The 25,528-nt window shown below is 47.7% G+C and overlaps 1 protein-coding gene across 6 annotated transcripts in view; it reads right to left on the bottom strand.

Moving 5' to 3' along the window:
* The window catches only part of LOC139278392 (anion exchange protein 2-like), a 347,925-nt gene that overhangs the window by 274,572 nt on the left and 47,825 nt on the right, over nucleotides 1–25,528 (bottom strand). The window contains exon 3 of one of the 6 annotated variants that reach the window (XM_070897097.1): nucleotides 25,309–25,426. The exons of the other annotated variants lie outside the window; for them this stretch is intronic. The gene's annotated coding sequence lies outside the window, so the exon portion shown is untranslated. The remainder of the gene's footprint in view (nucleotides 1–25,308; nucleotides 25,427–25,528) is intronic. 6 annotated transcript variants of the gene reach the window in all.

The raw sequence follows: 25,528 nt of genomic DNA, 5'->3' as shown, positions 1-25,528 counted from the left end.
TCATAATTTCCACACATCTGTGCTCTATACCTCTATTTATGAAGCCCAGGATCCCGTAAGCTTTTTTAACCGCTTTCTCAACCTGCCCTGTCACATTCAACAATTTGTGCACACATACCCCCAGATCTCTGTTCATGCACCCTCTTTAGGATTGTACCATTCTTCCTACCAAAATGATTCACTTTTCTGCATTAAATTTCATCTGCCCAGGCCACCAGCCTGTCTATGTGTTCCTGAAGTCTATCACGATCCTCCTCACTGTTCACTAGTTTTGTGTCATCTGCAAATTTTGAAATTGTGCCCTGTACACCCACATCCAGGTCATTAATATATATCCAGAAAAGTAGTGGTCCCAGTACCGACCCCTGGGGAACACCACTGTATACCTCCCTCCAGTCCCAGAAACAACCGTTCACCACTACTCTCTGTTTCCTGTCACTGAGCCAATCCCGTATCCATGCTGCTCCTGTCCCTTTTATTCCATGGGCTTCAACTTTGCTGCAAGCCTGTTATGTGGCACTTTGTCGAATGGCTTTTGGAAATCCATGTACACCACGTCAACCGCATTACCCTCATCAACCCTCTGTTACCTCATCAAAATCTTAATCAAGTTGGTTAAACATGTCAGTCTGAGGATAAGGGGTAAGCCATTTAGGACCGAGATGAGGAGAAACTTCTTCACCCAGAGAGTGGTGAACCTGTGGAATTCTCTACCACAGAAAGTAGTTGAGGCCAATTCACTAAATATATTCAAAAGGGAGTTAGATGAAGTCCTTACTACTCGGGGGATCAAGGGTTATGGCGAGAAAGCAGGAAGGGGGTACTGAAGTTTCATGTTCAGCCATGAACTCATTGAATGGCGGTGCAGGCTAGAAGGGCTGAATGGCCTGCTCCTGCACCTATTTTCTATGTTTCTATGTTTCTATTTGCCTTTGACAAATCCGTGCTGGCTTTCCTTAATTAATCCAGACCTCTTTATAAAACGCTAGTTGGGCCACAGCTAGAGTACTGTATGCAGTTCTGGTCACCAAATTACAGGAAAGATATGATTGCACTAGAGGGTACAGAGGAGATTTACGAGGATGTTGCCGGGACTGGAGAATTTTAGTTATGAGGAAAGATTGGATAGGCGAGGGTTGTTTTCTTTGGAACAGATGAGGCTGAGGGGAGATTGAGGTGTATAAAATTCTGAGGGGCCCAGATACAGTGGATAGGAAGGACATTTTTCCCTTAGCAGAGGGGTCAATAACCAGGGGGCATAGATTTAAAATAATTGGTAGGAGGTTTAGAGGGGATTTGAGGAGAATTTTTTGCACGTAGAGGGTGGTGGGGATCTGGAACTCTCTGCCTGAAAGCTTAGTAGAGGCATAAATCTCACCACATTTAAAAAGTACTTGGATATGCACTTGAAGTGCCGTTGCCTACAAGGCTACAGACAGGAGCCAGAAAGTGGGATTAGGCTGGGTAGCTCTTTGTCGGCCCGCACGGACACGATGGGCCGAATGGCCTCATTCTGTGCTGTAAATCTCCATGATTCTATCCAAGTGACTGTTTATTTTGTCCCAGATCACTGTTTCTAAAAGCTTCCCCACTCCCGAGGTTAAACTGACTGGCCTGGAGTTTCTGGGTTTATCTTTACAACCTCTTTTGAACAAGGCTGTAACATTTGTAATTCTGGCACCATCCCCCGTATCTAAGGAGGCTTGGAATATTACGGCCAGTGCCTCTGGCATTTCCTCCCTCTATTTCCTCAACATCCCAGGATGCATCCCAGCCGCTCCTGGTGAATTATCTACTTTAGGTACAGCCAGCCTTTCAAGTACCTCTTTTTTACTTCTCCTCTGACCTTTCTATATATAGTCTGATTCTCAGATGTATTTTCAACTCGATGTGTCATATGTGCTTTTTTTTTTTAAAACTTCATATTCTCTATCGCTTTCGTTATCCAAGGAGCCCTGACTTTAGTCACCCTGCCTTTCCCTCTCGTGGGAATGTACCTCAACAGTATCTGAACTATTTCCTTTTTAAAGGCAGCCCATTGTTCCACTACAGGTTTGCCTGCCAATCTTTGATTCCAATTTACCCGGGCCAGATCCGTTCTCATCCCAATGAAATTGGCCTTCCCCCAGTTAAACATTTTTACTCTAGATTGCTCCCTGTCCTTTTCCATAGCTAATCCAAACCTTATGATACTATGATCGCTGTTCCCTAAATGTTCCCCTACTGACACTTGCTCCACCTGACCCACCTCATTCCCCAGAACCCGATCCAGGAATGCCTCCTCCCTCGTTCGGCCGGAAACGTACTGATCAAGAAAGCTCTCCTGAACACACTTCAAACATTCTTCCCCTCTCTGCCCTTTACATTATTACGATCCCAGTCTATATCAGGATAGTTGAAGTCCCCCATTATTACGATTCTACAGTTCTTGCACCCCTCTGTAATTTCTGTACATCTATTAGTGTAATGGCATGTCTATTATTTCTTAACGCTAGCCATATAGATTCTGTCTTTGACCCCTCCAGGACATGCGCCCTCTCCGGCACTGTAACATTCTCCTTAACCAATACTGCCACACCACCTATAATTCCTGAACACCTTAACCAGGAATATTTAATACCTAACCCAGCCCTTTTTTGAGCCAGGGACTGAACCCGGGGACGCACTGGGTCTGTGTGGATCAGTACTGGACTGCAGAGTACATTCCCCACTCAGCCAACAGGGACTGCTGCTACAGTACTAACCGGGGGGAGAAATAGCCACCAATATCAAATGGACGCCATTCTCCTCCATGGCAAGGCAGTAACCACAGAGCATCATACCTATCCCAACAGTCTCTGACAGCGCAGGATTCATTAAAGAAAGACCTGCATTTATATAGTGCCTTCATGACTCAGGACGTCGCAAAGTGCTTTACAGCCAATGAAGAATTTTTGAATGATCGTAATGTAGGAAGCGCAGCAGTTAAGTTGCACACAGCAAGCTCCCACAAACAGCAATGTGATAATGACCAGATAATCACTTTTAGTGATGTTGGTTGAGGGATAAATATTGGCCAGGGCACCACAGAGAACTCCCCTGCTCTTCTTTGAATTAGCGCAGTGGGATCATTTACAATCACCTGTGAGAGCAGACGGGAACTCAGTTTAATCTCTCATCTAAAGGACGGCACTTCCAACAGTGTGGCGCTCCCTCAGTACTGCCCTCCGACAGTGCGGTGCTCCCTCAGTACTGCCCCTCCGACAGTGCGGCGCTCCCTCAGTACTGCCCCTCCGACAGTGCGGCACTCCCTCAGTACTGCCCCTCCGACAGTGCAGCACTCCCTCAGTACTGCCCCTCCGACAGTGCGGCGCTCCCTCAGTACTGCCCCTCCGACAGTGCGGCGCTCCCTCAGTACTGCCCCTCCGACAGTGCGGCGCTCCCTCAGTACTGCCCCTCCGACAGTGCAGCACTCCCTCAGTACTGCCCCTCCGACAGTGCGGCGCTCCCTCAGCACTGCATTAGATGTGCTGCTTCCCCTTGTGGGCAGGGCTAGAGAATGACGGAGGGGAATTTCCCGAGCACCAGAGCAGGAAGTTGCCTCCTGCCTGCCCAAAGTTGCTTCTCCCACAGACCAAGTGAGAATGCCTGGCAAACAGTTTCACAATCAGCACCGGGTGAAGAAATTTCCCCTCAAATCCCCTCTAAACCTTCTAACCCTAACCTTTAAATCTATGCCCACTGGTTGTTGACCCCTCTGCTAAGGGAAATAGGTCCTTCCTATCCACTCTATCCAGGCCCGTTATAATTTTATACACCTCAATCAGGTCTCCTCTCAGCCTCCTCTATTGCAATGAAAACAGACCCAGCCTATTCAATCTGTCCTTATAGCTTAGATTCTCCAGTCCAGGCAACATCCTTGTAAATCTCTTCTGTACCCTCTCCAGTGCAATCACGTCCTTCCTGTAATACGGCGACCAGAACTGCACGCAGTACTCCAGCTATGGCCTAACCAGTGTTTTATACAGTTCAAGCATAATCCTCCTGCTCTTGTATTCGATGCCTCGGCTAATAAAGAGAAGCATTCCGTATGCCTTCTTAACCACTGTATCCACCTGGCCTGCTATCTTCAGGGATCTGTGGACATGCACTCCAAGATACACTTCTCAGTATCCTATCATTTATTGCGTATTCCCTTCGCTTATTAGCCCTCCCCTAATGCATTACCTCACACTTCGCCAGATTAAATTCCATTTGCCACTATTCTGCCCACCTGATCAGTTGATTGATATCTTCCTGCAGTTTGCAGCTTTCTTCTTCATTATCAACCACATGGCCAATTTTAGTATCACCTGCAAACTTCTTAATCATACCTCCTATATTCAAGTCTATATCATTGATGTATATCACAAAAAGCAAGGGACCCAGTGGAACATGGACCCAGTTGCATGTTCAGCCATGAACTCATTGAATGGCGGTGCAGGCTCGAAGGGTCGAATGGCCTACTCCTGCACCTATTTTCTATGTTTCTAACCCCACTGGAAACAGCCTTCCAGTCGCAAACATTACCCTTTGCTTCCTGCCTCTGAGACAATTTTGGATCCAACTTGCCACTTTGCCCTGGATCCCATGGGCTTTTACTTTTGTGACCAGTCTGCCATGTGGGACCTTATCAAAAGCCTTGCTAAAATCCATATACACTACATCAAACGCACTGCCCTCATTGACCCTCCTGGTTACCTCCTCGAAAAATTCAATCAAGTTTGTCAGACACGACCTTCCCTTCACAAATCCGTGCTGACTGTTCTTGATTAATCCATGTCTTTCTAAGTGAAGATTTATCCTGTCCTTCAGGATTTTTTCAATAATGTTCTCACCACTGAGGTTAGGCTGACAGACCTGTAATTACTCGGTCTATCCCTTTCTCCCTTCTTAAACATTAGTAGTCCTCCACTACACCTGAAGTCAGTGAGGATTCCTCTCTTGCTTCACTTAACAGCCTGGGATGCATTTCATCCGGGCCTGGGGACTTATTCACTTTCAAAGCTGCCAAACCCCTTAATACCTCCTCTCTCACTGTGTTTATTTCATCTAATATTTCACATTCCTCCTCCTCGATAGTAGTCTGCATCACCCCTCTCTTTTGTGAAAACAGACGCAAAGAACCGTACCCACATAGAAACATAGAAAATAGATGCAGGAGTAGGCCATTCGGCCCTTCGAGCCTGCACCGCCATTCAATAAGTTCATGGCTGATCATGTAACTTCAGTACCCCATTCCTGCCTTCTCTCCATACCCCCCTGATCTGCTTAGCTGTAAGGGCCACATCTAACTCCCTTTTGAATATATCCAACAAACTGGCCTCAACAACTTTCTGTGGTAGAGAATTCCACAGGTTCACAATTTTCTGAGTGAAGAAGTTTCTCCTCATCTCGGTCCTACATGCCTTACCCCTCCCTTATCCTTAGAAAGTGCCACAGCCTCTGCCTTCACACACAGATTACCCTCATGCTCTCTAATAGGCCCCAGTGTCCTGGCCAATATTTATCCCTCAATCAAAATCACAAAAAAACAGATTAACTGGTTATTCATCTCAGCCTCGTTCCACTGGAGAAAATGTCTTCTAATCTTCTGTTCCTTCCAGCTGACTGAGCAGACACTTTAATCCCACAAACTCTGGGTTTGATTCAAACTCAAGAGCTGAAGGATTAATGTCATAATCTGTCACATCTCTCGAGAGGCACTGATGCAGAGACTCGGACTTCCTCTTCAGGCTGGAGTGGAGAATTATTTCATGGGTTTTTAAACCGAAGTTCAGGGACCTCCAAGAAGCAGATTTCAGTCCATCTGGAGCCAGGAATACAGAGTGTTGCCGCCAACATCTGTCAAATTCTTTATTCCATATACATTGCTCCGTATAGTCCTGTGGTTATTAACATACTGGCATGTTGTTTCTGTTCTATATGTCAAGGTAAAAGTAGTTTCTGCAACCAGTAGTAGTGGTTTTTCAGAATGGAGAGAAGTTTAACATCGGTAGTGGGGAAGCAATAATCAGGGACAAGATTAACAGTCACTTGGACTAGTGTGGATTAATTAAGGAAAACCAGCACGGTTTTGTTAAAGGCAAATTGTGTTTAACCAAATTGATCGAGCTTTTTGATAAGGTAACAGAGAGGGTTGATGAGGGCAATGCGGTTGACGTGGTGTACATGGATTTCCAAAAGACGTTTGACAAAGTGCCACATAATAGGCTTGGCAGCAAAGTTGAAGCCCATGGAAGAAAAGGGACAGGGGCAGCATGGACACGGGATTGGCTCAGTGACAGGAAACAGAGAGCAGTGATGAACGGTTGTTTCTGGGACTGGAGGGAGGTATACAGTGGTGTTCCCCAGGGGTCGGTACTGGGACCACAGCTTTTCTGGATATATATTATCCACACTTCTGATCACACTTGATCAGCTCCGCTGGGCAGGCCACACTGTCCGTATGCCAGACACGAGACTCCCAAAGCAAGCGCTCTACTCGAAACTCCTTCATGGCAAACGAGCCAAAGGTGGGCAGAGGAAACGTTACAGGGACACCCTCAAAGCCTCCTTAATAAAGTGCAACGTCCCAACTGACACCTGGGAGTCCCTGGCCAAAGACCGCCCTAAGTGGAGGAAGTGCATCCGGGAGAGCGCTGAGCACCTCGAGTCGGTGGTTCTCGTATTGGACTGTTCAGCCAACTAAGGACTCAGTTTAAGAGTGGAAGCAAGACTTCCTCGATTCCGAGGGATTGCCTATGATGACGATGATGATATATTAATGCTTTGGGTGTACAAGGCACAATTTCAAAATTTGCAGATGACACAAAACTTGGAAGTATAGTGAACAGTGAGGTGGTAGTGATAGACTTCAAAATGACAGACAGGCTGGTGGGATGGGCGGGCACGGGGCAGATGAAATTTAATATAGAAAAGCGTTCAGTGATACATTTTGGAAGAAAGAATGAGGAGAGGAAATATAAACGAAAGGGTACAATCCTAAAGGGGGTGCATGAACAGAGAGACCTGGGGGTATGTGTGTGTCCCCGCACTTTAGGAAGGATGTGAAGGCCTTAGAGAGGGAGCAGAAAAGAGTTCCGAGAATGGTTCCAGGGATGAGGGACTTCAGTTACAGGGATAGACGGGAGAAGCTGGGGTTGTTCTCCTTGGAGCAGAGAAGGTTGAGAGGAGATTTGATCGAGATGTTCAAAATCATGAGGGGTCTGGACAGAATAGATAGAGAGAGACTGTTCCCATTGGTGGAAGGGTCGAGAACCAGAGGGGACAGATTTAAGGTGATTGGCAAAAGATCCAAAGGCGACATAAGAAAAACGTGTTCACGCAGCGAGTGGTTAGGGTCTGGAATGCGCTGCCTGAGAGGGTGGTGGAGGCAGACTCAATCACAGCTTTCAAAAGGGAGTTGGATAAGTGTCTGAAAGAAAACATTTGCAGGGTGGCGGGGAAAGGGCGGGGAGTGGGACTAGGGAAGCGTTCTTGCAGAGAGCCAGCATGGGCCTGATGGGCCGAATGGCCTTCTTCCGTGCCCTAACCACTCTATGATTCTAAGCATACAGCAGTGTTCCAAAGGGGTTGGTATTAGGACCATTGCACGTTTTGATTGATATTAATGAACTGGTCTTGGTATAGGGCATAATTTTAAAGTTTGCAGAGGATACGAAACTCGGAAATGCAATAAACAATGAGGAGGATAGTAACAGACTTCAGGAGGACAGAGACAGACTGGTGAAATGGGCAGACACAGGGCAGAGGAAATTTAATGCAGAGAAGTGTGAAGCGCTTCATTTAGATAGGGAAAATGAGGCGAGGCAATGTGAACTAAATGGTACAATGTTAAATGGGGTGCAAGTAGAGAGAGTCCTGGGGGTGATTCTGCACACATCTTCGAAGGTGGCAGCTGAAGAGGCAGTTGAAAAAGCATGCGGGATCCTTGGTTTTATAAATGGAGGCAAAGAGAACAAAACCAAGACGTTCTCAAAGCAGTGGAGGTCGCCAGAGATTTAAGGGTCCATGTATATACAGCACTAAAATGTAGGGGTCAGGTACAAAAAGGCTAATGGAATGTCAACCTTTATAACTAGAGAAGAGGAGAACGTTTTGCTGCAGCTATACAAAGCCCTGGTTAGACCATGTCTGGAGTACAGATTACAGTTCTGGGCCCTGCACCTTAGAAAGGATATATTGGTCTTGGAAGGAGTGGAGGGCAGATTCACCAGAATGTTACCATGGCTCCAAGGAGTAGATGATGAGGCGAGATTACAGAAACGAGACTTGCATTTCCTGGAACATAGAACGTTAAGGGGTGATTTGATTCAGATTTTTAGGATTCTGAAAGGAATTGTTGGTGGGCCAGTCTCAGACCAGGGGGACATAAGAATAAAATCAGAGCCAGGCCATTTAGCAGATAAGTTAGGAAACACTTTCTCACACATAGGGCTCAATTTTGGCCGAGCCTGTTTTTCGCTGCACATACCGGAGTTGCGGCACTTATGTACGTTCCGAGATGCGCCAATAAAAAATGTTAGAACTTTGTCCGCTGTCTGGCCTCTTCACTGCAGTCGTGCAGCGGGGCCAGTCGTTCTGCGCTGGAAAATGTGCCGGGACGTGTGCACATGCGCAGTGGTGATTAGTGATGTCTGCACATGCGCAGTAGCACTGCGAGTCTGCCAGTTGGCAATCGGCCATTAAGAGCTGCTTGTGTCTTCGCGACCGAATTTCTGAGGTAGAATATCTTGCTTTCTTGTTATTTTATTCATCAATTCACTCAGGACTTATGTGTTAATGCTCTCGCTCTTAAAGCTAGCTAGGTTACAGAGAAAGGCAATAAGAGATGATTCTCAGATGCAAGCAATGCGGCGCGAGACAGAGCTGAACGTAGTTTCATAGAAAATAGGTGCAGGAGTAGGCCATTCGGCCCTTCGAGCCTGCACCACAATGGAGACAAGATTAAAGGGGGGAGGGGAGTACATGAATCCTGTCCTGAGAAGCACTAATTATGTGCTATTTATTTGGATTAAACTCTTGTTACAGTGAGACTAGAGATTGGAAGTTTTTTTGTCAGCTCCCTCCCTCCCTCCATCTACCCCACCCCAGCACTAAGAGATCGCACCGGGAGGCCACTCAGCCAGGGCTAGGGGCGGGCAGGAGAACTGATACTGCTCCTGCCTGCCGCTGATTTCTATCAGTTCTCCTGCCCGCCCCTAGCCCAGGCCAAGTGGCCTCCCAGTGCATTGTCCCACCCCTAGCCCAGGCCAAGTGGCCTCCCGGTGCATTGTCCCCGCCCTAGCCAGGCCGAGTGGCCTCCCGGTGTGTTGTGCCCGCCCTAGCCAGGCCGAGTGACCTCCCGGTGCGTTGTCCCGCCCCTAGCCCAGGCCGAGTGGCCTCCCGGTGCGTTGTCTCGCCCCTAGCCCAGGCCGAGTGGCCTCCCGGTGTGTTGTGCCCGCCCTAGCCAGGCCGAGTGACCTCCCGGTGCGTTGTCCCGCCCCTAGCCCAGGCCGAGTGGCCTCCCGGTGTGCTGTCCCACCCCTAGCCCAGGCCGAGTGGCCTCCCGGTGTGTTGTCCTGCCCCTAGCCCAGGCCGAGTGGCCTCCCGGTGTGTTGTCCCCGCCCCTAGCCCAGGCCGAGTGGCCTCCCGGTGTGTTGTCCCCGCCCTAGCCCAGGCCGAGTGACCTCCCGGTGTGTTGTCCTGTCCCTAGCTCAGGCTGAGTGGCCTCCCGGTGCGTTGTCCCGCCCCTAGTCCTCACCGAGTGGCCTCCCGGTGCGTTGTCCCACCCCTAGCCCAGGCCGAGTGGCCTCCCGGTGTGTTGTCCTGTCCCTAGCCCAGGCCGAGTGGCCTCCCGGTGCGTTGTCCCACCCCTAGCCCAGGCCGAGTGGCCTCCCGGTGCGTTGTCCCACCCCTAGCCCAGGCCGAGTGGTCTCCCGGTGTGTTGTCCCGTCCCTAGCCCAGGCCAAGTGGCCTCCCGGTGCATTGTCCCACCCCTAGCCCTGGCCAAGTGGTCTCCCGGTGCATTGTCCCACCCCTAGCCCAGGCCGAGTGGCCTCCCGCACCGGCCCGCCCCTAGCCCTGGCCAAGTGGTCTCCCGGTGCATTGTCCCACCCCTAGCCCTGGCCAAGTGGTCTCCCGGTGCATTGTCCCACCCCTAGCCCAGGCCGAGTGACCTCCCGGTGCATTGTCCCGCCCCTAGCCCAGGCCGAGTGGCCTCCCGGTGCATTGTCATGTCCCTAGCCCAGGCCGAGTGGCCTCCCGGTGCATTGTCCCCGCCCCTAGCCCAGGCCGAGTGGCCTCCCGGTGCATTGTCCCACCCCTAGCCCAGGCCGAGTGGCCTACCGGTGCGTTGTCCCATTCCTAGCCCAGGCCGAGTGACCTCCCGGTGCGTTGTCCCACCCCTAGCCCAGGCCGAGTGGCCTCCCGGTGCATTGTCCCCGCCCTAGCCCAGGCCGAGTGGCCTCCCGGTGCATTGTCCCGCCCCTAGCCCAGGCCGCGTGGCCTCCCGGTGAGTTGTCCCACCCCTAGCCCAGGCTGAGTGGCCGCCCGGTGCATTGTCCCCGCCCTAGCCCAGGCTGAGTGGCCTCCCGTGCGTTGTCCCACCCCTAGCCCAGGCCGAGTGGCCTCCCGGTGCGTTGTCCCACCCCTAGCCCAGGCTGAGTGGCCTCCCGCACCAGCCCGCTGCCTTCCCGGGCTGAGTTTGAAGATGAATGTAGGACTTGACTTTTTTTATTTCTTATAGAATTGTTAGTAGTTTTTGTTTGCAAACATTGCTACGGGTAAGGCTTGGTTGGTTTAGGTCCAGGTCCTCTCTGCTTCCTGCCCCTAGCCCAGGCAGAATGGCCTCCGATGTACCTACCTGCGCCAATTTCTTTATCTCTCTGCTAGGGTTTTCTGAAGTGTCCACATACGCTGGCCAAAGTTGCCTAAATGGGCAGAACTGGCGTAGGTGGCTGGTAATGCCCCCTTTTGAGAAAAAAAACTAACCTAAAAAAACGTAACTAAGTGAGTTACGCTGGTGCAAATTGATTGGAGAAACTGGGGATTTTTAAGTTACGCCAGAAAAAGGTTACTGCAAAAAAAATGGAGCAACTCCTTGGGAAAATGGAGGCCGATATCGGGTGTGGAAGTGTGGGACTCTCGCCCATAAAAAGCAGTCGCTGCGAGCTCCAATAATCATTCTGAATCTAAGATCGATAGATTTCTGCTAGCCAAAGGGTATGAAGGGACATGGAGTCAAGGCGGGTGGATGAAGTTTGGATACAGATCGGCCACGATCTCATTAAATAGTGAAACAGGCTTGAAGGGCTTAATGGCCTACTCCTGTTCCTAAAATTGGTGCCCTCTGATTACTGACCCTCTTGCAAACTGAAACGTTTCTCCTCATGTATTTTATCAAAACCCCTCATGATTTTGAACAGTTCTAGTAAATCTCCCAGTAACCTTCTCTGCTCTAAGGAGAACAATCCCAGCTTCTCCAGTCTCTCCACGTCACTGAAGTCCCTCATCCCTGATACCATTCTAGTAAATCTCCTCTGCACCTTCTCCAAGGCCTTGACATCCTTCCTAAAGTGCGGTGCCCAGAGGCCTAACCAGTGCTTGATAAAGGTTTAGCATAACATCCCTGCTTCTGTACTCTAGCCTGTTTATAAAGCCAAGGATCCTGGGCTGGGCGAGGATCAGGATGTGACTCGAACGTGACACCCTCTGCATGCAGAAAGCCCGGCCAGCAAGCACTGTCCAGCCTGGAGCCTTCGGGAAAAGGGTATCGGGAATTAAAGAGGTGAACACAAACTCGTGTGGGTCTGTGTCGGAATTTAAAGCAATAGAATGGTACAATGACTTAAAGGGTTAAAGTGCGAGGACAGGTTGCATAAACTTGGCTTGTATTCACTTGAGTTTAGAAGATTGAGAAGTTATCAGATCGAGTTATTTAAAATGATTAAGGGTAGAGAGAAACTATTTCCTCTGCTGGGTGAGTCCAGAACAAGGGGCATCACCTTTCAATCAGAGCCAGGCTGTTCAGGGGTGATGTCAGGAAGCACTTCTTCACACAAAGGGTGGTAGGAATCTGGAAAGCTGAGGATGCTACGGATCAATTGAAATGTTCAAGGCGGAGGTGGGTACGGGTATGACGGAGCGGAGGTGGGTACGGGTATGACGGAGCGGAGGTGGGTACGGGTATGACGGAGCGGAGGTGGGTACGGGTATGACGGAGCGGAGGTGGGTACGGGTATGACGGAGCGGAGGTGGGTACGGGTATGACGGAGCGGAGGTGGGTACGGGTATGACGGAGCGGAGGTGGGTACGGGTATGACGGAGCGGAGGTGGGTACGGGTATGACGGAGCGGAGGTGGGTACGGGTATGACGGAGCGGAGGTGGGTACGGGTATGACGGAGCGGAGGTGGGTACGGGTATGACGGAGCGGAGGTGGGTACGGGTATGACGGAGCGGAGGTGGGTACGGGTATGACGGAGCGGAGGTGGGTACGGGTATGACGGAGCGGAGGTGGGTACGGGTATGACGGAGCGGAGGTGGGTACGGGTATGACGGAGCGGAGGTGGGTACGGGTATGACGGAGCGGAGGTGGGTACGGGTATGACGGAGCGGAGGTGCAGAGCAGCCATGATTTACTGGAAGGGCAGATCAGACTCGAGGGGCTGAGTGGCTTCCTCCTGTTCCTAACCATCACAAAGCTGTTGAGGCATTTCTGAGTGACAATATTGGATGTTGGTGCCAAAAAACATCAAAAGCAGTCAGTCTGAGCCTTTCCGTTCGGCAGCCCCTGGAGAGCCGCTGTCAGCTTGGAGCTTTCCTGATAGCCAGTCTAATGAGTAATAAGCAACTCTCACACACGTCCTGCTGCAACTCAGAGAGGGGTGAAACCGCAGAATAATGAAAGATGAAGGCTGTCCAGTTCACTGAGCACAGCACCGGGCTAACGTACAACTCCCCAGCGCCGCACTCCAGGAACTCATTTCATTGAAATTATTCGTCGGGAGCAAATGAGCACTAAACTCCCCACTACATCACTACTAGCACACTGAGGTATTAGGCTCAAACTACCGCTGCATGGGCTTTACTGAACACACCGTGTTATTGCATGAGAGGAGGGAAGGGAAGGAGGGGTAGAGGAGCAAGAATGTGAGCATGGATATGAAAAAGGAGCAGAACGTACAATAGGTGAGAAAAAAGTTAGATAGTTGAGATAGAGTGCAGTGTGTGTATGCAAGAGGGGGTGGGGGAGGAGAGAGAGGGGGAGGAGAGAGAGGGGGAGGAGAGAGGAGAGAGAGGGGGAGGAGAGAGGAGAGAGAGGGGGAGGACAGAGGAGAGAGAGGGAGGACAGAGGAGAGAGAGGGGGAGGACAGAGGAGAGAGAGGGGAAGGACAGAGGAGAGAGAGGGGAAGGACAGAGGAGAGAGGGGGAGGACAGAGGAGAGAGAGGGGGAGGACAGAGGAGAGAGAGGGGGAGGACAGAGGAGAGAGAGGGGGAGGACAGAGGAGAGAGGGGGAGGACAGAGGAGAGAGAGGGGGAGGACAGAGGAGAGAGAGGGGGAGGACAGAGGAGAGAGGGGGAGGACAGAGGAGAGAAAACATAGAAACATAGAAAATAGGTGCAGGAGTAGGCCATTCGGCCCTTCTAGCCTGCACCGCCATTCAATGAGTTCATGGCTGAACATGCAACTTCAGTACCCCATTCCTGCTTCCTCACCATACCCCTTGATCCCCCGAGTAGTAAGGACTTCATCTAACTCCTTTTTGAATATATTTAGTGAATTGGCCTCAACAACTTTCTGTGGTAGAGAATTCCACAGGTTCACCACTCTCTGGGTGAAGAAATTCCTCCTCATCTCGGTCCTAAATGGCTTCCCCCTTATCCTTAGACTGTGTCCCCTGGTTCTGGACTTCCCCAACATTGGGAACATTCTTCCTGCATCTAACCTGTCTAACCCCGTCAGAATTTTAAACGTTTCTATGAGGTCCCCTCTCATTCTTCTGAATACAAGCCCAGTTGATCCAGTCTTTCTTGATAGGTCAGTCCCGCCATCCCGGGAATCAGTCTGGTGAACCTTCGCTGCACTCCCTCAATAGCAAGAATGTCCTTCCTCAAGTTAGGAGACCAAAACTGTACACAATACTCCAGGTGTGGCCTCACCAAGGCCCTGTACAATTGTAGCAACACCTCCCTGCCCCTATACTCAAATCCCCTCGCTATGAAGGCCAACATGCCATTTGCTTTCTTAACCGCCTGCTGTACCTGCATGCCAACCTTCAATGACTGATGTACCATGACACCCAGGTCTCTTTGCACCTCCCCTTTTCCTAATCTGTCACCATTTAGATAATAGTCTGTCTCTCTGTTTTTACCACCAAAGTGGATAATCTCACATTTATCCACATTATACTTCATCTGCCATGCATTTGCCCACTCACCTAACCTATCCAAGTCGCTCTGCAGCCTCATAGCATCCTCCTCGCAGCTCACACTGCCACCCAACTTAGTGTCATCCGCAAATTTGGAGATACTACATTTAATCCCCTCGTCTAAATCATTAATATACAGTGTAAACAGCTGGGGCCCCAGCACAGAACCTTGCGGTACCCCACTAGTCACTGCCTGCCATTCTGAAAAGTCCCCATTTACTCCTACTCTTTGCTTCCTGTCTGACAACCAGTTCTCAATCCATGTCAGCACACTACCCCCAATCCCATGTGCTTTAACTTTGCACATTAATCTCTTGTGTGGGACCTTGTCGAAAGCCTTCTGAAAGTCCAAATATACCACATCAACTGGTTCTCCCTTGTCCACTCTACTGGAAACATCCTCAAAAAATTCCAGAAGATTTGTCAAGCATGATTTCCCTTTCACAAATCCATGCTGACTTGCACCTATCATGTCACCTCTTTCCAAATGCGCTGCTATGACATCCTTAATAATTGATTCCATCATTTTACCCACTACCGATGTCAGGCTGACCGGTCTATAATTCCCTGTTTTCTCTCTCCCTCCTTTTTTAAAAAGTGGGGTTACATTGGCTACCCTCCACTCCATAGGAACTGATCCAGAGTCAATGGAATGTTGGAAAATGACTGTCAATGCATCCACTATTTCCAAGGCCACCTCCTTAAGTACTCTGGGATGCAGTCCATCAGGCCCTGGGGATTTATCGGCCTTCAATCCCATCAATTTCCCCAACACAATTTCCCGACTAATAAGGATTTCCCTCAGTTCCTCCTCCTTACGAGACCCTCCGACCCGTTTTATATCCGGAAGGTTGTTTGTGTCCTCCTCAGTGAATACCGAACCAAAGTACTTGTTCAATTGGTCAGCCAGTTCTTTGTTCCCCGTTATGACTTCCCCTGATTCTGACTGCAGGGGACCTACGTTTGTCTTTACTAACCTTTTTCTCTTTACATATCTATAGAAACTTTTGCAATCCGTCTTAATGTTCCCTGCAAGCTTCTTCTCGTACTCCATTTTCCCTGCCCTAATCAAACCCTTTGTCCTCCTCTGCTGAGTTCTAAATTTCTCCCAGTCCCCGGGTTCGCTGCTATTTCTGGCCAATTTGTATGCCACTTCCTTGGCTTTAATGCTATCCCTGATTTCCCTTGATAGCCACGGTTGAGCCACCTTCCCTTTTTTATTTTTACGCCAGACAGGAATGTACAATTGTTGTAGTTCATCCATGCGGTCTCTAAATGTCTGCCATTGCCCATCCACAGTCAACCCCTTCAGTATCATTCGCCAATCTATCCTTGCCAATTCACGCCTCATACCTTCAAAGTTACCCTTCTTTAAGTTCTGGACCATGGTCTCTGAATTAACTGTTTCATTCTCCATCGTAATGCAGAATTCCACCATATTATGGTCACTCTTCCCCAAGGGGCCTCGCACAACGAGATTGCTAATTAATCCTCTCTCATTACACAACACCCAGTCTAAGATGGCCTCCCCCCTAGTTGGTTCCTCGACATATTGGTCTAAAAAAACATCCCTTATGCACTCCAGGAAATCCTCCTCCACCGTATTGCTTCCAGTTTGGTTAACCCAATCTATGTGCATATTAAAGTCACCCATTATAACTGCTGCACCTTTATTGCACGCACCCCTAATTTCATGTTTGATGCCCTCCCCAACATCACTACTACTGTTTGGAGGTCTGTACACAACTCCCACTAACGTTTTTTGCCCTTTGGTATTCTGCAGCTCTACCCAGATAGATTCCACATCATCCAAGCTAATGTCCTTCCGAACTATTGCCTTAATTTGCTCCTTAACCAGCAATGCTACCCCACCTCCTTTTCCTTTTATTCTATCCTTCCTGAATGTTGAATACCCCTGGATGTTGAGTTCCCAGCCCTGATCATCCTGGAGCCACGTCTCCATAATCCCAATCACATCATATTTGTTAACATCTATTTGCACAGTTAATTCATCCACCTTACTGCGGATACTCCTTGCATTAAGACACAAAGCCTTCAGGCTTGTTTTTTTAACACCCTTTGTCCTTTTAGAATTTTGCTGTACAGTGGCCCTTTTTGTTCTTTGCCTTGGGTTTCTCTGCCCTCCACTTTTCCTCATCTCCTTTCTGTCTTTTGCTTTTGCCTCCTTTTTGTTTCCCTCTGTCTCCCTGCATTGGTTCCCATCCCCCTGCCATATTAGTTTAAATCCTCCCCAACAGCACTAGCAAACACTCCCCCTAGGACATTGGGAGGGGAGGACAGAGGTGAGAGGGGGAGGACAGAGGAGAGAGGGGGAGGACAGAGGAGAGTGGAAGAATGAGAGATCCAGGGAGGGACAATTCCTCCAAGAACAAGAAACGGTGCTCTTTCCATAATGTGAGAAATCTCATTAGATACAGAGATTAGCAAAATATGCCAGTGTAGGTCAGAACACAGCATGCACCTTGCAAACAAAATCTACAGGCTGTAAGTTTATTTATTAAGTAACCCGCACCAAGTCAAGATCACCCATCACCCCTGTGCTTTCTGACCTACATTGGCTCCCAGTTAAACAACCACCTCGATTTCAAAATTCTCATCCTTGTTTACAAATCACTCCATGGCCTCGCCCCTCCCTATCTCTGTAATCTTTTTCAGCCTCACAATCCCACAAGTTGTCGGCTCTCCTCAAATTCTCCTTATTGGATTTATTAACTATCTTATATTTATGGCCCATGTTTTGGGTTCCCCCACAAATGGAAAACTCTCTCCACATCTACTGTGCACATAGGGAGGCGGCAGCTTGGAGCAGTGGCAGTCGGGAGGAGGCTAGCTGATGCAGAGGCTGAATGTAAAACAAAGAAGTAGAAAGAAATCGAAGAGTGACGTCACAGCCAAGCGGGTATGTGATTGGCTGGTGGATTGGCGAGTAGTTAATCAATTTTTTCTTCTTTTATTTCCTTATCAGTAGGTAACCTTTGACATTGTTGCCAAATTAAGTAATTTAAGGCTTAAGTCATGGCAGGAGAACCCAGACCCGTGTCATCTCCTCCTGTGCTTTGTGGGAAGCCAGGGACGCTTCACATATAACCTTCCGAAAACACTAGAGGACCGAGGGTCTAGCGAAAAGGAGGAACTGAAGGAAATTCTTATTAGTCAGGAAATTGTGTTCGGGAAATTGATGGCATTGAAGGCCGATAAATCTTCAGAGACCGATAGTCTGCATCCCAGAGTACTTAAGGAAGTGGCCCAAGAAATAGTGGATGTATTGGTGATCATTTTCCAATAGTCTATCGACTCTGGATCAGTTCCTATGGACTGGTGGGTAGCTAATGTAACACCACTTTTTAAAAAAGGAGAGAGAAAATGGGGAATTATAGACCGGTTAGTCTGACATCAGTAGTGGGGAAAATGTTGGCATCAGTTATTAAAGATGAAATAGCAGCGCATTTGGAAAGCAGTGACAGGATCGGTCCAAGTCAGCATGGATTTATGAAAGGGAAATCATGCTGGACAAACCTTCTAGAATTTTTTGAGGATGTAATTAGTAGAGTGGACAAGGGAGAACCAGTGGATGTGGTGTATTTGGACTTTCAAAAGGCATTTGACAAGGTCCCACACAAGAGATTAGTGTGCAAAATTAAAGCACATGGTATTGGGGGTAATGTATTGACGTGGATAGAGAACTGGTTGGCAGACAGGAAGCAGAGTGTCGGGATAAACAGGTCCTTCTCAGAATGGCAGGCAGTGACTAGTGGGGTGCTGCAGGGCTCAGTGCTGGGACCCCAGCTATTTATAATATACATCAATGATTTAGATGACGGAATTGAGTGTAATATCTCCAAGTTTACAGACGACACTAAGCTGGGTGGCGGTGTGAGCTGTGAGGAGGACGCTAAGAGGCTGCAGGGTGACTTGGACAGGTTAGGTGAGTGGGCAAATACATGGCAGATGCAGTATAATGCGGATAGATGTGAGGTTATCCACTTTGGTGGCAAAAACATGAAGGCAGAATATTATCTGAATGGCGGCAGATTAGGAAAAGGGGAGGTGCAATGAGACCTGGGTGTCATGGTTCATCAGTCATTGAAAGCTGACATGCAGGTACAGCAGGCGGTGAAGAAGGCAAATGGCATGTTGGCCTTCATAGCTAGGGGATTTGAGTACAGGAGCAGGGAGGTCTGACTGCTCCTGGAATATTGTGTGCAGTTTTGGTCTCCTAATCAGAGGAAGGACATTCTTGCTATTGAGGGAGTGCAGCGAAGGTTCACCAGACTGATTCCCGGGATAGCGGGTCTGACATATGAGGAGAGACTGGATCGACTGAGCCTGTATTCACTGGAGTTTAGAAGAATGAGAGGGGATCTCATTGAAACATGTAAAATTCTGATGGGGCTGGACAGGTTAGATGCGGGAAGAATGTTCCCGATGTTGGGGAAGTCCAGAACCAGGGGTCACAATCTAAGGATAAGGGGGAAGCCATTTAGGGCCGAGATGAGAAATTTCTTCACTCAGAGAGTTATTAACCTCTGGAATTCTCTACCGCAGAGAGTTGCTGATGCCAGTTCGTTACATATATTCAAGAGGGAGTTAGATATGGCCCTTATGGCTAAAGGGATCAAGGGGTATGGAGAGAAAGCAGGAACGGGGGTACTGAGGTGAATGATCAGCCATGATCTTATCGAATGGTGGTGCAGGCTCGAAGGGCTGAATGGTGTACTCCTGCACCTATTTTCTATGTTTCTATGTTTCTTCTGAATTCCAATGAGTAGAGGCCCAACCTATTCAACCTGTCCTCATAAGTCAACCCCCTCATCTCCGGAATCACCGAGTAAACCTTCTCTGAACTGACTCCAAAGCAAGTATATCCTTCCTTAAATATAGAGACCAAAACTGTTCGTATTACTCCAGGTGTGGTCTCACCAGTACCCTGTACAGTTGTAGCAGGACTTCTCTGCTTTTATACTCTATCCCCCTTGCAACATTCCATTTGCCTTCCTAATTACTTGCTTTACCTGCAGACTAACTTTTTGTGTTTCATGCACAAGGAACCCGAGGTCTCTCTGTACTGCAGCACTTAGCAATTTTTCTCCATTTAAATTATAATTTACTTTTCTTTATTTCTGACGAAGTGGATAACCTCACATATTCCCACATTATACTCCATCTGCCAAATGTTTGCCCACTCACTTAGCCTGTCTATATCCCTTTGCAGGTTTTTTGTGTCCTCCTCACAATTTGCTTTCCCACCCATCTTTGGATCATCAGCAAACTTGGTTACATTACACTCGGTCCCTTCATCCAAGTCATTAATATAGATTGTAAATAGTTGAGGACCCAGCACCGATCCCTGCGGCACCCCACTAGTCACTGTTTGCCAACCGGAAAATGACCCCTTTATCCCAACTCTCTGTTTCCTGTTAGTTAGCCAATCCTCTATCCATGCCAATATATTACCCCCAACCCCGTGAACTTTTATCTTGTGCAGTAACCTCTTATGTGGCACTTTATCGAATGCCTTCTGGAAATCCAAATACACCACATCCACTGGTTCCCCCTTATCCACCCTGCTCGTTACATCCTCAAAGAACTCCAGCAAATTTGTCAAACATGATTTCCCTTTCATAAAACCATGCTGACTCTGCTTGATTTAATCATGCTTTTCCAAATGTCCCGCTACTGTTTCCTTAATAATGGACTCCAGCATTTTCCCAACCACAGATGTCAGGCTAACTGGTCTATAGTTTTCTGCTTTTTGTCCGCCTCCTTTTTTTTAAATAAGAGCTTTACATTTGCGATTTTCCAATCTGCTGGGACTGCCCCAGAATCCAGGGAATTTTGGTAGATTACAACCAATGCATCCACTATCTCTGCAGCCATTTCTCTTAAGACCCTAGTCTTAAGACTCTAAGGCATCAGGTCCATGGGACTTGTCCATCTTTAGTCCTATTATTTTACCTAGTACTACTTCATTAGTGATAATGATTGTATTAATTTCCTCCCTACCTATAGCCCCTTGATTAGCCACTATTGGGATGTTTTTGTGTCTTCTACCTTGAAGACCGATACAAAATATTTGTTCAACATCTCTGCCATTTCTCTGTTCCCCATTATTAATTCCCCAGTCTCATCCTCCAGGGGACCAACATTTATTTTAGCCACTCTTTTCCTTTTTATGTACCTGTAGAAACTATCTGTTTTTATATTTCATTCTTTTATATTTACTTTCATAATCTATCTTCCCTCTCTTAGTAATTTTTTAGTCGTTCTCTGCTGGCTTTTAAACATTTCCCAATCCTCTGTCCTCCCACTAGTCTTGGCCACATTGTATGCCTTTGTTTTCAATTTGATACCCTCCCTTATCTCCTTAAAACAGTCTGCTCTAACTTTCAGGAGAAAGGGGATGCACAGGAGGAGCGCAAGAGCAAGAGAACAGTAGGAAAGAGACAGCAAGAGCATGGGCGGGAAGGGTGAGATAGCGGGGCAAGAGCGCGGGAGGAAAGGGTGAGATAGGAGCAGGGTGAGAGCGGGCGAGAGCGTGGGAGGGAAGGGTGAGATCGCAGGGTGAGCGCGCTGGAGGGATGGCGGAGATAGCAGGAGCAGGTTGACAGTGGGCGAGGGAGGGAGGGATGGGAGAGAGAACGAGGGGTAGAGGGGCCAGAGAGCACGTGGGAGAGGAGTGAGAAAAGATTCTGTGAAGGTTACATTGAAAAGAATGAGAGAAGTGAGTGGGAAAAGTGAGTGGGAAAAATGAGTGGGAAAAGTGAGTGGGAAAAGTGAGTGGGAAAAGTGAGTGGGAAAAGTGAGTGGGAAAAGTGAGTGGGAAAAGTGAGTGGGAAAAGTGAGTGGGAAAAGTGAGTGGGAAAAGTGAGTGTGGGAAAAGTGAGTGTGGGAAAAGTGAGTGTGGGAAAAGTGAGTGGGAAAAGTGAGTGGGAAAAGTGAGTGGGAAAAGTGAGTGGGAAAAGTGAGTGGGAGACGAACAAGGAGAACAGAAGAACATAATAAACAGTGGCAGGTAAAGGCCATTCAGCCCTTTGAGCCTGTTTGGCACATTTTAGGTTTTGGAACATGGCGACAACGAGGATGTGAATAAGGTGCCTCAGTTTGTACACTTCCTTTACCCGACCCTCTACATGCAGAATTGTTTCCTCAAGGATTGAGAAGTGTGAGAAAAAGCGAGTGAGTTTCACTGTCCCTTGCAGTCAGAATCGGATGAATTTTTAATGGAGAACAAAGAAACGGCAGAACAATTGAAAAATACTTTGGTTCTGTTTTCACTAAGGAAGACACAAATAACATTCCGGAAATACTAGGGGTCCAAGGGTCTAGCGAGAAGGAGGAACTGAAGGGAATCCTTATTCGTCAGGAAATTGTGTTTGGGAAATTAATGGGATTGAAGGCCGATAAGTGCCCGGGGCCTGATAGGCTGCATCCCAGAGTACTTAAGGAAGTGGCCCTAGAAATAGTGAATGCAGTGGTGATCATTTTCCAACATAGAAAGATAGAAAATAGGTGCAGGAGTAAGCCATTCGGCTCTTCGAGCCTGCACCACCATTCAATAAGATCATGGCTGATCATTCACCTCAGTACCCCTTTCCCACTTTCTTTCCATATCCCTTGATCGCTTTAGCCGTAAGGGCCACATCTAACTCCCTCTTGAATATATCCAACGAACTGGCATCAACAACTCTCTGTGGTAGAGAATTCCACAGGTTAACCACTCTCTGAGTGAAGAAGTTTCTCCTCATCTCAGTCCTAAATGGCTTACCCCTTATCCTTAGGCTGTGTCTCCTGGTTCTGGACTTCCCCAACATCGGGAACATTCTTCCTGCATCTAACCTGTCCAGTCCCGTCAGAATTTTATATATTTCTATGAGATCCCCTCTCATTCTTCTAAACTCCAGTGAATACAGGTCCAGTCGATCCAGCCTCTCCTCATATGTCAGTCCTGCCATCCCGGGAATCAGTCTGGTGAACCTTCGCTACACTCCCTCAATAGCAAGAACATCCTTCCTCAGATTAGGAGACCAAAACTTAACACAATATTCCAGGTGAGGCCTCACCAAGGCCTGTACAACTGCAGTAAGACCTCCCTGCTCCTATACTCAAATCCCCTAGCGATGAAGGCCAACATGCCATTTGCCTTCTTCACCGCCTTCTGTACCTGCATGCCAACTTTCAATGACTGATGTACAATGACAACCAAGTCTCGTTGCACCTCCCATTTTCATAATCAGTCACCATTCAGATAATATTCTGCCTTCCTGTTTTTGCCACCAAAGTGGATAACCTCACATTTATCAACATTATACTGCATCTGCCATGCATTTGCCTACGCACCTAACCTGTCCAAGTCACCCTGCAGCCTCACAGCTCACACCGCTACCCAGCTTAGCGTCATCTGCAAACTTGGAGATATTACACTCAATTCCTTCATCTAAATCATTGATGTGTATTCTAAATAGCTGGGGTCCCAACACTGAGCCCTGCGACACTCCACTAGTCACTGCCTGCCATTCTGAAAAGGACCCGTTTATCCCGACTGTTTCCTGTCTGCCAACCAGTTCTCTATCCACGTCAATACATTACCCCCAATATCATGTGCTTTAATTTTGCACACCAATCTCTTGTGTGGGACCTTGTCAAAAGCCTTTTGAAAGTCCAAATACACCACATCCACTGGTTCTCCCTTGTCCACTCTACTAGTTACATCCTCAAAAAATTCTAGAAGATTGGTCAAGCATGATTTCCCTTTCATAAATCCATGCTGACTTGGACCGATCCTGTCACTGCTTTCCAAATGCGCTGCTATTTCATCCTTAATGATTGAGTCCAACATTTTCCCCACTACTTATGTCAGGCTAACCGGTCTATAATTACCTGTTTTCTCTCTCCCTCCTTTTTAAAAAGTGGTGTTGCATTAGCAACCCTCCAGACCATAGGAACTGATCCAGAGTCGATAGACTGTTGGAAAATGATCATCAATGCATCCACTATTTCTAATGCCATTTTCTTAAGTACTCTGGGATGCAGACTATCAGGCCCTGGGGATTTATCGGCCTTCAATCCCATCAATTTCCTGACTAATAAGGATTTCCTTCAGTTCCTCCTTCTCGGTCCCTTAGTATTTCCGGAAGGTTATTTGTGTCTTCCTTCGTGAAGACAGAACCAAAGTATTTGTTCAATTGATCTGCCATTTCTTTGTTTCCCATTATAAATTCACCTGATTCTGACTGCAAGGGACCTACGTTTGTCTTCACTAATCTTTTTCTCTTCACATATCTGTAGAAGCTTTTGCAGTCAGTTTTTATGTTCCCAGCAAGCTTCCTCTCATATTCTATTTTCCCCCTTCTAATTAAACCCTTTGTCCTCCTCTGCTGACTTCTCTGCCAATTTATATGCCTCTTCCTTGGATTTAACACGATCCATAATTTCCCTTGTTACCCGTTTTATTTTTACTCCAGTCAGGGATGTACAATTGTTGAAGTTCATCCATGTGATCTTTAAATGTTTGACATTGCCTATCCACCGTCAACCTTTTAAGTATTATTTGCCATTCTATTCTAGCCAATTCACGTCTCATACCATCGAAGTTACCTTTCCTTAAGTTCAGGACCCTAGTCTCTGAATTAACTGCGTCACTCTCCATCTTAATAAAGAATTCTACATTATTATGGTCACTCTTCCCCAAGGGGCCTCGCACAATAAGATTGCTAATTAGTCCTTTCTCATTACACATCACCCAGTCTAGGATGGCCAGCCCTCTAGTTGGTTCCTTGACATATCGGTCGAGAAAACCATCCCTAATACACTCCAGGAAATCCTCCTCCACCGCATTGCTACCAGTTTGGTTAGCCCAATCAATATGTAGATTAATGTCACCCATGATAACTGCTGTACCTTTAATGCATGCATCTCTAATTTCTTGTTTGATGCTGTCCCCAACCTCACTACTACTGTTTGGTGGTCTGTACACAACTCCCACTAACATTTTCTGCCCTTTGGTATTCCGCAGCTCTACCCATACCGAATCCACATCATCCAAGCTAATGTCCTTCCTTACTATTGCATTAATTTCCTCTTTAACCAGCAACGCTACCTCACCTCCTTTTCCTTTCTGTCTTTCCTTCCTCAATGTTGAATACCCCTGGATGTTGAGTTCCCAGCCTTGGTCACCCTGGAGCCATGTCTCCGTTATCTCAATTATATCATATCCGTTAACTGCTGTCTGGGCAGTTAATCCATCTACCTTATTCCGAATACTTCTCGCATTGAGGCACAGAACCTTCAGGCTTGTCTTTTTAACACAGTCACTTTAGAATTTTGCTGTAATGTGGCCCTTTTTGATTTTTGCCTTGGGTTTCTCTGCCCTCCACTTTTACTTTTCTTCTTTTTGTCTTTTGCTTCTTTAAAGGCAGGATGAATGTTCCCGGTGCTGGGGAAGTCCAGAACCAAGGGTCACAGTCTAAGGATAAGAGGTAAGCCATTTAGGACCGAGATGAGGAGAAACTTCTTCACTCAGAGTTGTGAACTGTGGGATTCTCTACCACAGAAAGTTGTTGAGAGCAGTCCGTTAGATATATTCAAAAGGGAGGTCGATATGGCCCTTACGGCTAAAGGGATCAAGGGGTATGGAGAGAAAGCAGGAAAGGGGTACTGAGGTTGAATAATCAGCCATGATCTTATTGAATGGTGGTGCAGGCTCGAAGGGCCGAATGGCCTACTCCTGCACCTTTCTATGTTTCTATGTAACATTTGTAGATTACTGTAACTATATGAACACCAAACTATCAAGTACAATTTCAGCACGCCCGACTAATGTAGCTCACACTATCTCTGCACACAGGATGTGTTACAAACCTGTTCATACAGCTGCTCACATTCCACAATTGTAGGGAAGCCTTCGGCTCAGGTTTTCCATTGCAGCAACCCTTCGAATCAAACGTCGCCCCTCACAACAAACTATCTGACAGGAGAGCTGAAATAGGAAGTCCTTGTTCACATCTCGGCAAATGTTAGGTTTTACAACATCCCGACAGCGAGGTTGTGATTAAGGTGCCCCGTTTTGTTTGAAGTTCGA

Source organism: Pristiophorus japonicus, chromosome 1 (genome assembly GCF_044704955.1).
Source record: "Pristiophorus japonicus isolate sPriJap1 chromosome 1, sPriJap1.hap1, whole genome shotgun sequence".
NCBI classification, from domain to species: Eukaryota; Metazoa; Chordata; class Chondrichthyes; family Pristiophoridae; genus Pristiophorus; species Pristiophorus japonicus.
This window is presented reverse-complemented; position numbering and strand designations above follow the sequence as displayed.